The following is a 14,947-nucleotide window of genomic DNA, read 5'->3' on the forward strand; positions in this document are numbered from 1 at the left end:
TGAATCTTCTCCTCAATCCAATGTTCACCTCTAGGAAATATTTCCAGTGACCTAGCCTTGCATACGTTTTCTTTTTCCCTTTGGAAATAGAAAATAAATCACGATTTAAGTTTTCTGATAGAATTTGTTTTTTTGTGACTAGTGCTTCCAAAAATCCTTCCCTTTCAGCCCGGAACACTAGGGAACCTGAATACCAGCCAACATTTCTATGGCCAAGTGGAACTCATATTTCCCAGATGAATCCTGATACTTAACTTGGTAAGAAACAATTTTTGTCTTACACACACCATAAAATGGAACCAGAATTTTAACATTTGATTTTTTTTTTAGAAATAAATTATCTTTTTTAAGCTGCTTGTTGCTGAAAGTAGTAGTTATTTCACTGACGCATGACAGGGTAGTGGCAGATAGGGGCTTCAGATGTCCTCAGGTTGAGGAAGGAAACGGACCCAAGTCTTCAATTTTTCAAGTAAATACTTGAAGACAGGGTTACTACAGAAAATGTGGTCCCTTCCCTTCTCATGATATGAACAACAGGGCACATTTGGGGTGAATGACAGTGCTCTGGGTGCCAGAGTCCAGGAGGAGATGGGACCTCAAGGAAGGCAGGGACATGCCCTGGGCATAGGAGGGAGTCCCAAAACTTTAGGGAGTCTTTTAGGATAATTTTTCTCAGCAAACTGAGATGCTTGTGACACTGAAGGCATCCAGGTGAGATGTCATTTTTTTTTTCCATGAACCACCTGCTGGAACTGAGGTGTCTATACTCCACGCAACTGCAATTTTAAATCCTGCCCTTTGTGATTTGCAAAACCAGGCCCCAGGTGGCTTCAGGAAGCTGAAGGGAACAGGCACAGCTTTCTTTCAGTAATCCTGGGTAAGATAGTAGCGACAAGTGAAATGAAAGGTGCATTTTGCATGACGTACACAGAAAAGCCAATTACATGTAATTAATGTTGGCTAAATGCTTTGAAGATGAAAACCTTTTATACAAGTGTGATTAAATCTATTCTGTTGAAATGATTGTTTCTAATGTTTTAAGAAGCTTAATAGCACGCTTCAGCTTTTCAGTATTTATCTCTGAGATGTGATGACCCCATGTAAGACTTTCACAGGCAAGCTGTCTAAGAAAGGCCTTCAGGGGCAGTTGACGTTGACCACAAACCAAGTGTAGAGCCTGGGACACTGGTGGGACACAAATGATTCACCTGTCAACAGCTCAGTCTTTCACAAAGCTTCCTAATCAGCAAACTATTTGAGCGATGCTTAAGTATTTTAGTGATACAAGGGTTTAAATCACATGTGCTTGCTGCAGGATTGCACAGTGAGCCAACAAAAAAAACCAGTTGGTGTGTTCTAGATCCAGTTTTAGAAGGTGTACAGTACGACACACACCTTACATGTGCCTTCAAATGGGAATTTTCCCACTGATTTCAACGAACACAAGAAATTACTACATTTCAGCATGCACGAAAATGAGCTGCTCTTGACTGAAGACTTATAGTCAATTGTCCCACTCTGCCATATTTTGCTTTCCACTGTAAATAAAGTGGATTTCGCTGTAAATTGTCCACAAGAGAACAGAAACAATAAGGGTCGGGCACTGAACAATAGGCTTTCTGAGAAAACAGTGAGTTCATACATTGGCAGTTGTTATATTCTGAAAATGAGTGCAGATGTTTTAGTATGCTGAAAATCACTCAAGACTTCTATGGAAGAGAGAGGCCATGGAGTAAATAAACCGGTGACAGGTATAATGAAAGGCATTCAGTTGATTTGCTTGCACAGAGTTTTATTTTATTCAAGCGATACCTGTTTTGTCTACCAGAGGCAAATCCTGGAGACCACCATGCTGCAGACCGCCTTGAAGAAGCGTCTCTCTGGAAAAGAGAGCCGGGTGAAATCATGTAACGAGCTGATAGATGCTGGATGACAATCAAATGAGTATTTCTTTGCAAGGAATTCCTAGAAAACAGCAGTTCCCCAAAGAGTTATATAGGAATACTGCATTCTCTGTCTGTGGGGGGGAAATATAGGGGCTGTATCTCCAGTAGTGAGGAGGATACTGTGTGAACCGACCATCGGACTATTGCCAAGAAATGCATCCAGACCTCACCAAACATCATGCAACTATTAGAACAGCAAGCTGAGGGTGAGGGAGTGTTGAAGGGCTACAGACAAGGGCAGAGATCTCACTCTCTCCCTCCATCGGCTTGGTCCCTGGATGATCTGATCGCACGATGGGTTGGGAGTAGTCCCTTGGGGTTTTCCCTGCATGATGGAGCCTGCAAAAGCACTCTGAGAAAGGGCTTGCTGGGGTCACCCTTTCTTCCTCTGCTTAGTCAACCACAGCAGAAGCTTTTTCTGCACTCACATCAGAGCAGCTTCACTTGCTGTTTATTCAAGGAAAAGAGAGGAGCTGCCTCTTAAGAGAAAAGAAGATGCCCCCAGTTGCTTCCTCTCTCCACTGAGGCAATGAGGACCTCCTGTGCAGGTCTTGGCCAACCGTGACTACTCACCAAACTCTGTGCATGTGTCCTCACCCTCACGTCTGTAGCCATCCTGCCATGCCAGGCAGCTATAAAAGCCCATGTCACTTAGGGTTGTGGTCCTTCTCCTCAAAAGTATCATGGGGAGGAGAGAAGCCACTGGGGACAGCTCTCCTGAAGGCTGACGTGCCTGCCAGAAACCCCACTGGTTTCTGGGGCAAAGGTTTCTGGTTTCTGAGGTGGCGAGGGGCTTTCGAGCTTCATCAGGAGCTGCCTTTACTTGACTGAAAAGTTGATTCTTGCCTTGCTAGTCTATGCATGGCAAACAAGGTGAGACAACTTGAGCTTTACTTGGATCTGTTAACGTACACACGAGAGTAATGTGGTCCTCAGGGCTTATCTCTGTCAGTTCACATGTATTAATAATCTGCCTGTTTTGCCTTCACTGGGATTTTACCTCAGGTTAATTACTTCATATTAGCTAGTGCCATGTAAGAACATGCATTTTTCCCCTGCTGGTGAAGACAAACTGGTGAAGTGCCTTTCCTGCAGGCTCGAGGAAAGCGCATACCTTTAGTACATGTTGCTGGAGCACTGCAAGGGTTGACTCCCCAAAAAAAACATCAATAAAGATGCCAGGACTATTTCCAAAAGGCTATTACTGAAAGGGAAGAGCTACAGCCCAGTCTCCACGTATCCTCTCAGCATTGCCCAACCTGGAGCTGGCCTGTGCAGATACCACTTTTCAGGTCCCAAAGCTGTCAGTTAGCCACGTTGCATAGATACTAAATCCACTGAAATAGTCCTGGAGAAGAGAAATGCAGCATGACCAGCCTCTCCCTCAAAGTGAGGTTGAAAATAGCTTCAACTTTTGTCACTGTGTCCTGTCCTTGCATGACTCAGGAGCTCTGTGTGCACATCCATAAGACCTGGAAATTTCTCCTCTGCATCCCTTGTAAAAAGGCCTGGCTTGAAAAACATGCCACATAAAGAACGAAGTTTGATTGCAAAAGAGAATGTTGTTTTTCTCCCCTCCCATGAATGGGATTTCAAACCAGCAGCCAAAGTGAATCATTATCCATCCCTGCCATATGTCCCTTTCAATCAATAAGGCCTTATACTCTGCTAACAATCATCTTAAACTATATCTATTAGCATGAGCACAAATTTTCATAGTAACAATTCCATGCACGTCAGGGCACATGGCTTACAAACAGTCAAAACCAATCACAGCGGAAGGGAGACAGACTTTCTGAAGCAAAGGGCTCAGCACGTGGCCATAGACAAAACTGTACAGGCTGCCACTCGTACACATGTAGGCTGTTCCCTGCTTTTTAATGGCATACACTTCTACTCTCTAACGTTTTTAATCTCTCTTTTAAGCATGTGTTTTATTGAAGACCCAGTCAGTATCTCTCCTGACGACTCAGGAGAACTGGTTGATGCACAGAGGATGAGTGTGCAACAGCAGCCATGGTTGGTGGGTAGCCATACATGGTGGGTATGGTGTAAGGAACCTGAGGATGGTTCCTTACCAAGATGGACAAGGACAAGTTTTGTGCCCTCAGTGGGACCTCTTCAGAGTGGAGAAAGAGCAGTGAGAACAGCAATGAAGCTATTGTAAAGTCTAGCTCATATGCAGACTGGCTGCTTCATGAAGACAAGGAAAAATGTTATAAAAGAAATGCAGGGTTTCAGGGCCATGGGAGATGAGCAGGAGGCAGGGGATGTTGGTTTTATTTCCTATCAGCTCGGGCAAGTCACTAAATCGCAGGTGCATTGCTGTTTGCCATCTATCAGCTTTTGTCCAGGTAGTGCATAGATACTAAATCCACTTGTGAACTCCTTATGATGGGTTTTGCTTCCCCACAAATACTGAGCTTGATGCAGAACTTGTTGACTTAAATGCCAAGGCCTGAGGTACTCAGAGCAGTTAAGTCTTAAGTATGGGCTTGAAACATTGGGTAGATTCACCTCACTAAATGTACAAATCTACAGCTGAGCTCGTCACCTGTGGCTCCGTTGCTAGTCAATGGAAAGTCCGTCAATACAGTCAATGGAGTCTACGGTGATTCATCTTGTCCTAAAGTAGATGGTTAAAACAGAACAGACAAATTGCATAATAAAAACACCTATTTCTTCTTCCTGTCAGGCAAGTGCAGTGTGTCAGCTCACAGGCACATGTCTATTCTGCAGATGCCTGCAAGGAGGTGAAACTAATCCCACCATCACCCTCATGGTCTTCCCCAATCCTCAAGCTCTGTGTACATCTCAAGCTCCTGTCAATGCAGCTCTCTGCATCCTGTGGTGCTTCACACAGAGCTGCAGCTGGTTTGAAGGATCCCAGAGAAGTAGAAAGGTGGCAGCTAAAACATATTGTACTCTTTCCATAAGTAGGACTCTAAATCCTCCCCTAGGTAGTTGCAGGCACCCAAATGTGACGTGTATCACATGAACAGACATGGACACAGGACACAATGTGCAACACATGAGCTGTGCGTTGGGGCTGCATCAGCTCCAGGTGTCTGTGCAGAAAATGAGAGCTGACTATACAACGTTCTCATGTCTACAGAACCTCATATTAGCAAAGTGTTTACAGGACGGCATGGTCCAAGTCCAGCTGAGCCCTTTGAACGCCACCCTATAGAAATAAAACTCCTATTTTGCCCTGAGAGGGTACATCCAATCTTTGCGTATTTCTGCATTTTATAACTAAATGTTGCTTCTGCAATCCTTCTGTAGGTATCTAGCACAGAGTATACGTGATATACTTCATGAGATAATCCTGGTGGATCTTGGAAAGCTTAACATAAAAATTCTTTGTTAATCAAAAGGCATTACTGCTCAGATGTTTTTGTGCTGCAAATAACCCTTGGCCAACCCAAATGCCTCCAAATAACCCCTGACCACGCTCCCTGCTTTGTGACTTTGCTTCATGGGGGTGAAGGTGGGAAAGGAAATGCTCTTACCTTCCAGCAAAGTGTGAGTGACAATATCATCCAAACAGAGCTGCTGTGGTACAACTGCAGGGTTGAAGCCCTTGTGTTGGCTTTCCATGCAAGAGTATGTCTATATTGGCATCAATGGTAAAAATTTCCCTTCCCTTGCTCCTCTCTGCCATGACACACGCTCACTGAGTCTTCCAGTCCTTATTCCGGAGATGGCCCCCCTTGCCTTTGAGGCAGATCTGTAATCCTGGAAGGGCTCTTGAAAATTAATAACACTGATTTTTCATATGTGGAGATATTAACGATGTACAAGTTGTTGGATTTGGTACAAGATAACTGACCAAATTGCTGTGGCTTATTTTACACGTGAAGCAAATATAAGTGATCAAAGGATATCTTCTGGCTCAAAAAGGCATTAATAATACTAATAGCAGCTGAAGTAATTAAATGACTTGTATTTTTCTAAACATACAGTGTAGCTGTTGACCCTGCGGCATCCTCTCTCTGCTTTCTTCCATCTCCAGACATTTCCACATCAGCAGTATCTCTAGGAATGAGAACAGCAAAGCTGAGAAGGAAATAGTTTTCCCATCCTAAGAATGTTCAAGACCATAAAAGAGAAAGATCGCTATTCCAAATCAGGATGAAGGCTCAAAATCACAATCCTGGCATCCAGGCTGGCAATGACAAAACCACACATGGTCCCATCTAATTTTACCACTGCGGAAAAAAAATGGCCAAAAAGCTCTGAGGATTTTTGGCTGCTCTTTCCCTCTGGTTCGAGTTGCACTTGCTTCAGCAGTAGCCCCAAATCCCTTGGGATGCCCTGAATGAGCAAAACAGGAGCATCAGTTGCCCACAAACCTCTTCCAGCACTACATGTGGAGCTCCAAGGGTCAGCCTTCCTTGGGGCTGACAAATCAACATAGGGTATTTTCTACGGGGAGGAGGCATTTGTATTATTTTAAAGGGCTATGGCTAGTTTACTGTGTGCAAGGTTCATCCCAAGCTGTGTTGCCTCTTCCCTTAGCACCCCAAGGAAGGATGTGCCCCATGGTTTGGGACATGGGACTTAAATCTTCCTTCTGTGACTTCTTAGGGTGGCAAGAATCAAGAACTCAGACCAAATGCAGTTCAGTGGTGAATTAGGCACAGTGGCTAATTAGAAGATATTTCCAGGGAGGGAAATGCTGGAGAAAGAACATTAGCCATGGAAAACTGTGATCTCCTGCAGGTTCAAATCCACAGCCCCAGCACCTTCAGAACCATGTTTTCCATCCCGCACAAAACACGTTTATTAATATTGGTGTGTCTTCAAATTTTTCATCCTTCATTTCCCTTTACATAGTTTTATTTTTCCCAGTCAATAAGAAAGATTTTATTCTTCTTAATTAGATTTTTTTTAGGTTTCTCATAGTAATTAATGCACTTTTCTTCAGCACTATAACCTATTAGAGGATTTAAAATATTAAATCATGATTGCTGCCAGATCTAAGGGACCAAGAAACATAGGACTCAATAGCCACTTTGTCTTTATCTTTTAAATTAGTTTGCAGCCTGCTTTACATTTTTGGATAAGTAATAAGATTTGTTGATGTGAACGAAGAATGATATAAAAATAAATTGCATTGTACTTTTAATTACATATTCTTAATTTTTGCTGTAACACTCCAGGCTCTCATACAATATTGTTTAATGTTTGCTTCCCTTTCTGGATTTGATATTTTAAATACAAAACTGTCATTTAATTTGCAGTGCTCTGTGTTTGGGGTTGGGGTGCTGCACACGTTAAGGAATCCAGGGAATTGTAGCATTTCAATTCCCCATCTCCTGCATGCTCCATGTTTACTTCTTCTAAGGCATCACATCCCAGCTCCAGGGAGGTTTTTCTTCTCCACTGCTGTAAGTAAATGGCAGCTCAGCTCTGGCACTGGCAGCATCTCAGCAGCACACTCTGCAAAAGCATCTAAAAGCATCTCCTGGATCCTACAGCCACAGGACCATTGGAAGAGAATGGCCACCATGGACTTAACGTACTGGATGGAGCTGTGATCTTCTCTCTACTTTGACATTTTTACTTGGTGCAGAACAGCTTCCTGCTCCCCAAACCCTCTTTTTGGCTGAGAGGACTCCAGAAAGTGGCCAAGAAGGGTGGGTTGGTTAGGAAACACTACTTAAGGTGCTGTCCTTGGCAGGCTCCTCCTGCATCTGCAAAGGCTGGGGTCCCTCCACCCTCAAGGGATGACCTCGTAGAAAGTGTTTCTTGCAAAATTGAGAAATGTCCAGAAAAACACTGCAAATCAGGGACATTTCAGGCCTTTCTTTCTCCATCAGAAAAGAAGTGCCTGACCTCTCTCTTCCATCCCCTTCAGCTTGCTCTGAGTGGAAGATCCACTACTCCATCCTACCCCACATGGTGTTAACTATTCCAGCAAATCATGTATTGGGCACTGGTTTTGAGATGTTGGTCTTCTAGTTTTAACTATCTTGCAAGGTTTCTAGAAAATTGGTGACAAACAAAACTTTTCTTTTAAAAATCTATCCCCATAAGAATATCTCCCCCCACCCTCATTAGTGATTTACTTTCTATGGAAAAAATACAGTAACTGAGGACAGAATCATTATTACAATCTCAGTTAACAACACAATATTACTTCAGTCCTTTCATTTCCTCCACTATTATAAAATTCAAGACTCATTTCATCTATTAATATTAGCAATCTATTTTTTTTTTCTTTTTTAATTTTCACCAGACACAAATTAAAGGGGGAATAGCATTCTGGAAGCTGCACTAGCACTTACTCCTTTCTTCTCAAATCTATTTTTTCCTGTCAGTGTTTTCCTCACATCTAATATTGGCTTCTTTTGCATTGATATTCCCAGTGACTCCATTTGATGCTGGCCATTACTCTCATGGAAGTCAACTGGAAGAGGCCAGCAGACTTCCCCGGAAGGTGATAAAATCAAGGGTGGATGAAGGTCAGTGCACAGATTCGGGAGCAAGGGAGCTGGGCTCTGCTCCTGGCTCTGCCACAAAATTGCTCTGTGACCCCGAGCAAGTCATTTTATTTCTCTGTACTGTCGTTCCTGGGTGTTTAAAATAGGAACAAGAGTGTTTGCTGCTTATCTTTCAAGTCTCCCAGCAAATAAAAAGTGATGTATAAGAGCTAACCAAGCAAGGAGGCACAGAGCCTTCTTGCAAGGAGTCGCCGTGTCCTAGACCTGCAGCAGGCTGCGAGGACAAGGGTGGAACAGGGATGCACTTGATTTTTCAGCGAGCTCACAAATTGCTTCTCTTCCCTTTATAACAGATCATTGCCAGCGGTTTCTAATGAGATTTTCTTTGTGCCTCTGTGACACTAATATAACCCATATTTCTTTGGAATATTTCACACACAAAAAAAAGCTCTGCTCATGTGCAGTGTTTGCTCTTCAAGGAAATGCTGCTTTTTTAGTGCTCTGGGATAACTAACTCCTGCTGGTCGTGGCATGCTGTTACTCATGTGGCTTATAGGATCACAGAATCATTATGGTTGGAAAAGACCTTTAAGATAATCAAGTTCAACTGTAAGCCCATCACCACCATGCCTACTAGTGCTTGTTTCTGTATCCCCACAACCCTATGAGTGGCACTTCAGCTAAAATCTGTGTGGGCTGCTTCTTGCATGCCATGAGATTTGTGCTGCTGCGAACAGGGTTGCTCTTGCTGCATGTCTGCTCAAACTCTGAAATTGAGAACTACGAAAAAAAAAAACATGTCCTAAAAAGCCCTCAAAAAGGATAAAAGCCTCCATGTGCAATCAATATCAAAGCTACTCCTGAGACAAGTTGGTCTAGGATCCCCCTGCAATGACAACTCCTCAACCACTGTGGGACTACACTTTTTTTTTTTATCAGATTTTTCCCTAAATCTGGTATTAGTAACAACTTGCAAACATTTAAAGTACGGCAGGGGACTAACTAAGGCACTCAGCCCAGAACTGAGCAGGGCCCATGGCCGCAGGGCCACAAGGACACGTCAGAGCAGCATTTCTCAGGAATGACACACATACAACTAATCCTGCGGATGGGAAGGGGACCTGGAGAGCCTTTCCAACACCAAATCCGTGCTTATCTCCCCCAGCTTTCAGAGGAAGAGTTTCCTTGGGATGGTTTAAGCCAGCATCCCCCCCCCCTGCAGCAAGAAGATGATACTTTACACCTCACAGTGTAAAACAACTCCTGGCCCCAATAGGGACAAAAGGAAACCCAGCCCGCAGGGAGGTCCTCTTCATTACCCAGGACCACGTAACACAATAAGGCTGAACTTGAAAGCCCAGTGCATCCGCCTTGCTCTATTTATACTGCAGGCTTGAGTGTTTGTCACCTTTTGTTAATGGCAGTGGAGGGTTTGCCACAAAGTATTAATCGTTTGCCTGCTCCAAGAGGGTGTTTTTCCCGATTAATGTCTCCGCAAGCGCAGCACGGGAACCAGCGTATCTCAGCATTCCTGTACCCTCACCGCTGAAATCTGGGACAGGGGCCAATAATCTGGAGCATACTCTACAAATACAACCCAACCATCCAGGACGCGTTTTATTGCTGCTTCCACACATGCCTGGAGTGCGTTGGGAGGCACGAGGCCACAGGTAAGGGCAGCGAAAGGAAAAACAGTGGCGCAGCCGGGCTGACCAAGCAACACGGATGCTCTTTGTAGAGCAATTTCAGGGAGGGGGAATGGACCTTCCTGCTCTCCAGGCTTCATAACAACCAGTTAAAAACCTCCAAGTTTGACTTTCTAAATGAAAGCAGGAATTTGAAAGCCAACCCAATACCTGGGGAATAAGATAGGCAACGGAGCTGGAGAACCACAGGCTTAGCTCTATGCTAATGTGGCCACCAAATGCACTTTAAAGCACCTGTGCTGCATTTGCAGGTTAAAAAAAAATAAAATAACAGCTGAAGACAATGTGGGTAAATATCTCCTTTCCTCATCTTTCAGAGGATGCTAACTTGGAGGGATTGTGTTGGTGCAAGGTGGATGGAGACACTTCCTCGCGTGTCCCTGTTCATCTCTCTGTAGAGACTTTGCAGATAACCTCTATGTGAGCGCAATGATCCGATGATGGGACTCATGTTTATTTATCCACAGTCTTTTATGGAAGGAGTGTGGGGCACTTTATAGGCGCAGAGCACGAGATTAATAATTTCCATCGCTGGAGGCTGTCACAGCCACTGCAATTGTCACCAGGACGTGATTCTTGCTCTGCAACCACCAATTTGGGAGTGTATTTTGCAGACAGGCAGCTGAGCAAACTGAAGCATTTTGGGGAGAAATGTGTCTTTCCCATAGCCCTGGGTGAGCTGTTCGACCAGTTAACTAGCATCAGCTCTAAAAAAATGTTTCAGATGCACTGATAACAACTCTCTGCAGCATCCTACCTTGGAAATAAGAGATATATTTATTTTTGTGTTTTAGGAGCTAAGTAATAATGAAAGAGTCCTATTTGTATCTTAAAGGGAAACTGAGGCAACAAGCGGCAGATAAGATGTTAAAAGAAGTGCTTAAAGCTGAGTCCTGTAGCCCCCTTATATAACTGCTCTGGTTTTCTCCATGCAACAGCCCTTCCCCAAGCCAGAGCTTTTGCACACCAGATTTGGGAAGTCTTTCTGTGAGCCGCAAGCACGGCTCAGCCTAGCATTTTGGGGCAGTTTGATGGTTTCTTATTACTAAAAAGACTACCACAGCTCAAGGGTATAAGGCAAAGCCAGCAGTTGCACCAACCTTAAGTGCTGCACACCTCAGGGGAGTAAATACCTGCAAGAAAGCTCAGGTATTAGACAGGCCTTTGAGGCTACGACCCAGGTTTAAAAAAAGACAGAAAGTGCAACCCCTCCCCAATTAAGCACATCTTGTCACTGCAGCATTAGTCATATGATGTCTCTAATCCTCCTTGTGCGAGCACGCCGGTGTTGGAGCGCAGCGTGGGCGAGCTTGGCTTCCCAAGGCTCAGGGATTACAGCTTGGGGTTGCCTGATGGTGGGATCATCAGTGACCATGGCCCTTGTCCCTCTCCATGCAAACTCGCTGGGGCTGGAAAGGAGAAGAGTTGCCCAACTTGGCTTGGTGCAGTGGTAGCAATACTGAGCGAGGTCTGAGGAAGTCCCAGGCGCGTTCGTGGATGAGCAACGCGGCACTGGAAGTTCATCACGCGGCTCTGGTGCTGGGAAACACTGCCAAAATTGGGGAGGATCCCAAACCACAAGATTGCAAAACTTGTGGTTTATGGGGATGCCGCGTGTAGGTCTCTTTGCCCGGGGCATCCCGATGCTCCAAGATGTCAGCATCCAATGCTTTGCTCTTTAGTCAGGAGCTAAGTAAAGCCAGCAAGAACACCTTTGGAGACCCCAGGACCCATTCTGTCTGTCCTGACACCTGCTATTTATACCAACCTCAATGAAGTCAAGCCACAAAGGGCAGATGGCCAAAGTAGAGGGTTTTTTTTAGTGAAAAACAAAAACCGAACAAAAATCCCAACCACCTAAGGTTCATACAGACAGTAGCAAAGACATAAATGTTTGAAGTTCAGGCTCCAGTTTAAAGCTGCTTCGAATATAGATGCTCCAGCAAGGTTAACTGTGGCTGTGTAGTGTAGAGGCGATGGCAGCGAGTCCTTAGAAAGTCAAGGAAGGTTTAAGTCTCAGCCCTGCTCACTTGCAAGTTACTCGAAATTAACTAAGTAACTTGAATTAGCCTCAAGGCTGAGGCTTGGGCTCTACCCTGCTGGAAAACTCCACCTGGACCATGCAGCTCCTACAAGAAGCTCTGTTTTTTTTGGACATGGGGATAAAGCTCTTTGGGAAACCACTTATTTCTTGGGCATTGAAAAGCACGCGGTATCAGCTGCCTCTGTGAGCTTTCCAATCTGCTAATAGCAAAGAACCCGGCTGCAATAAGAAACCGTTCCTTAGTGTGGCTTACACTTTACTGGGAAGCACTTATTTACCACTGAGTGTAATGAAAACAAGAGTTTTTATTCGAGGCTATTAATATGAACATTTTTTTTCTTACTTATGCATATTGAATTTGGTAGGTAGAGGCTTAGATGGCTGGAGTTTCCAAGAAATGATTTTCTATAGGTAAGAGCTGCTTTAGTGACTGGGCTGCAAACAGCGGCCGGGAAATATCTGCCCATTCCAAGGCCTCCTCGGACACTGCAAGGAGCAGAAGTTTTGTTTTAAAGGGCTCCAAAAGCACATCTGAGCTCTGCAACCCGCAACAAAACAGCACCAGAAACAGAGCGTGCACACATACGAACCAGGTCCCCAGGATTTATTTAAATCCCCCGGGATTTATTTAATAACAGCACAAACTATGCAATGCTGTGACAGCGGGGAGAGAAGACGCCCCTGGGAGGCACCGCTCGCTCCCAGCACCTCGGCTCATGGCTATTTGGGAAAGGGGCCGGAGCCAAGCGCGTTTTCCAGTGTCCCCCGCTGCAGGTAACACTATCGCCAGGGACAGCCCTCCCTGCCCCGGTTCTTATGTTGCAAGTGCAGAAAACATTTTAGCTTCGCAGCAGGGTAAACAGCTCCCTGTGAAACAATGTAAGCGACCGGCACCGTAACTCCATGTTAGGGCAGAGGGGGAAAGTCACAGCATCGGCTTTCCCGAGGATAAAATGAAATAAAATGAAATAAAATGAAATAAATAACCCAGGATCTGGCTCGCTGCTGTCCTGCTCCTCCTCGTGCTGCCACTTGTGTCACGATGCATGAGAGGCCTCAGCGGCTCTAGGACAACAGCTGAAGTGCCCTGGGATGGTTTCCTCAAAAGCATCGTGATGTTTTCCTGGATAGTGCAGATTGGGGTGCTGTGAAATGTGTTTTCTCACTGCAGGGCCGTTCCCAATGGGACCCGTCGCCGTAGCGGGGTGGTTGCAGTTGTTTTGCCTTCATCGAGGGAAGGCCTCGTTTCGGCTGCTCGCAGGGCTGTGTTTTACCGTCCTTCATGTTTAAGAACTTATTCCTTGAAAGAAATAATGAGCCCTAAGGGTCGTAGCGATGCCCAAACTGTCCTCGCCCGACGCCTGCACTCCTCCATCCGCTTGCTCTTCCCTCCCTGCACAGCCTTTCCATGCTTTGCTCCAAAAACCCCTTTTCCACACCAATTTTACCAGCTGGGTTGCTTTACCTACCTTGTTTTCCCCTCACCACAGAGCTGAGCAGCTGCTTGCAAGCCATTTGTTCCCGTGCTGCTTTTTGCCCCACGCTTCCATTACCACCCATAGCGGGAATGATTCCCTGCACCGGTCTGTGCGGCGGGTGTTTTCCGCCCGTCAGCGCGCGCCGCCTGTAGCTGCCCCCCAACCGCCTCCCGCTCCAAGACACAACCGCTCCACTCTTTGCCAGTAGTAAACACGGCGCGCGAGGGCTGATACTCTGAATGATACTATTAATTGGCTTATTGCGACTCCCCCTAGGAATCCCATTCACAATTAAGAGATGGTTATGTAAGTGTTATGCATAGGTGGAGATATATATATATATATATATATATTTTTTCCTCCTGTTTGATAGAGGTTACAAGCGCTCCGAAAAGCCTCCCGTGAGCTGCTTCCTTTTTGAAAACACGCACATGCTTCGACTCCGAACATGCCGCTTTCTCCAACTTCCAAAAGAATGATTCATATTTACTCTTATCTCCCTCCGGAGGGAAAGCAAATGGGTTTATAAATATTTCCAGCCTTACTCCCCATCCGACAAATTAACAAGCTGACCTGGAGCTCGCCGCGCGCGCGGAGCAGGAGAGCTCTGGGGCTGGAAGCGGCAGAGACGACCCGACTCCAGCATCTTCCCTAGCGCGGGCTCCCTATCGCCCCGTTATCCGGTTATCGTGACCCCAAACACAGGAGGAGCTGCCTGCATGACAGAAAAGGCTCATTAACCCCCCAAACGCCCGGGCACCTCTGTGGTGGTGTCACAGCACCCACGTGGGTGCCCGGGGTGGGGGGTCAGGGTGCCCCATGTGCTGCCACCCCACGGGCTGGGAAGCCGTTTCCACCAGAGCCGAGAACATAAATAAATCCAATATAAATATATATGCGTATACACACACGCACACACGTGCCTATCCTTCTATATTTAGATATATTTACAAAACAGCCCATCATAGCCTATTATAAATATCCTCATATATATCTGTATCCTGCATCTTCATATAGATATGTATAAAGTGTCCTCATGTAAATACACATACGGGTATGCATATATGTATGCATATGTGCGGTGCACACATATGTGTGTGTACATATATATTATATATATATATATATATACACACAGACACATTTATCTTTAGCAAGGCATAGCGGGGTTATCTCCATTCTCTCCACGCTGGGGGTGCTCCTGGGGCTGCGCGGGGGCTGCGCGGCCGCGGCCCCGCTCGGCGCGCGCCGAGGCGCGGAGCCCCCGCTCCGCTCCGCTCCGCCCCCCCGCCGGCCTCTTTGTATCAAACATCCGGGTTTCCCC

General features: G+C 45.5%; 1 long non-coding RNA gene across 1 annotated transcript; it reads right to left on the reverse strand.

Annotated features, from left to right (window-relative positions):
* Nucleotides 1-1,847: 1,847 nt before the first annotated feature.
* Nucleotides 1,848-5,559, reverse strand: LOC112958084. Its single transcript, XR_003251339.1, has 3 exons — nt 5,459-5,559; nt 4,501-4,572; nt 1,848-1,880 (listed from the first exon to the last, which is right to left on the reverse strand). It is a non-coding gene; the product is annotated as an uncharacterized LOC112958084 (long non-coding RNA).
* Between the last annotated feature and the right edge of the window lie 9,388 nt (nt 5,560-14,947).

Source organism: Nothoprocta perdicaria, unplaced genomic scaffold, assembly GCF_003342845.1.
Source record: "Nothoprocta perdicaria isolate Ctin4 unplaced genomic scaffold, notPer1 scaffold_80, whole genome shotgun sequence".
In the NCBI taxonomy this organism is placed as follows: domain Eukaryota; kingdom Metazoa; phylum Chordata; class Aves; order Tinamiformes; family Tinamidae; genus Nothoprocta; species Nothoprocta perdicaria.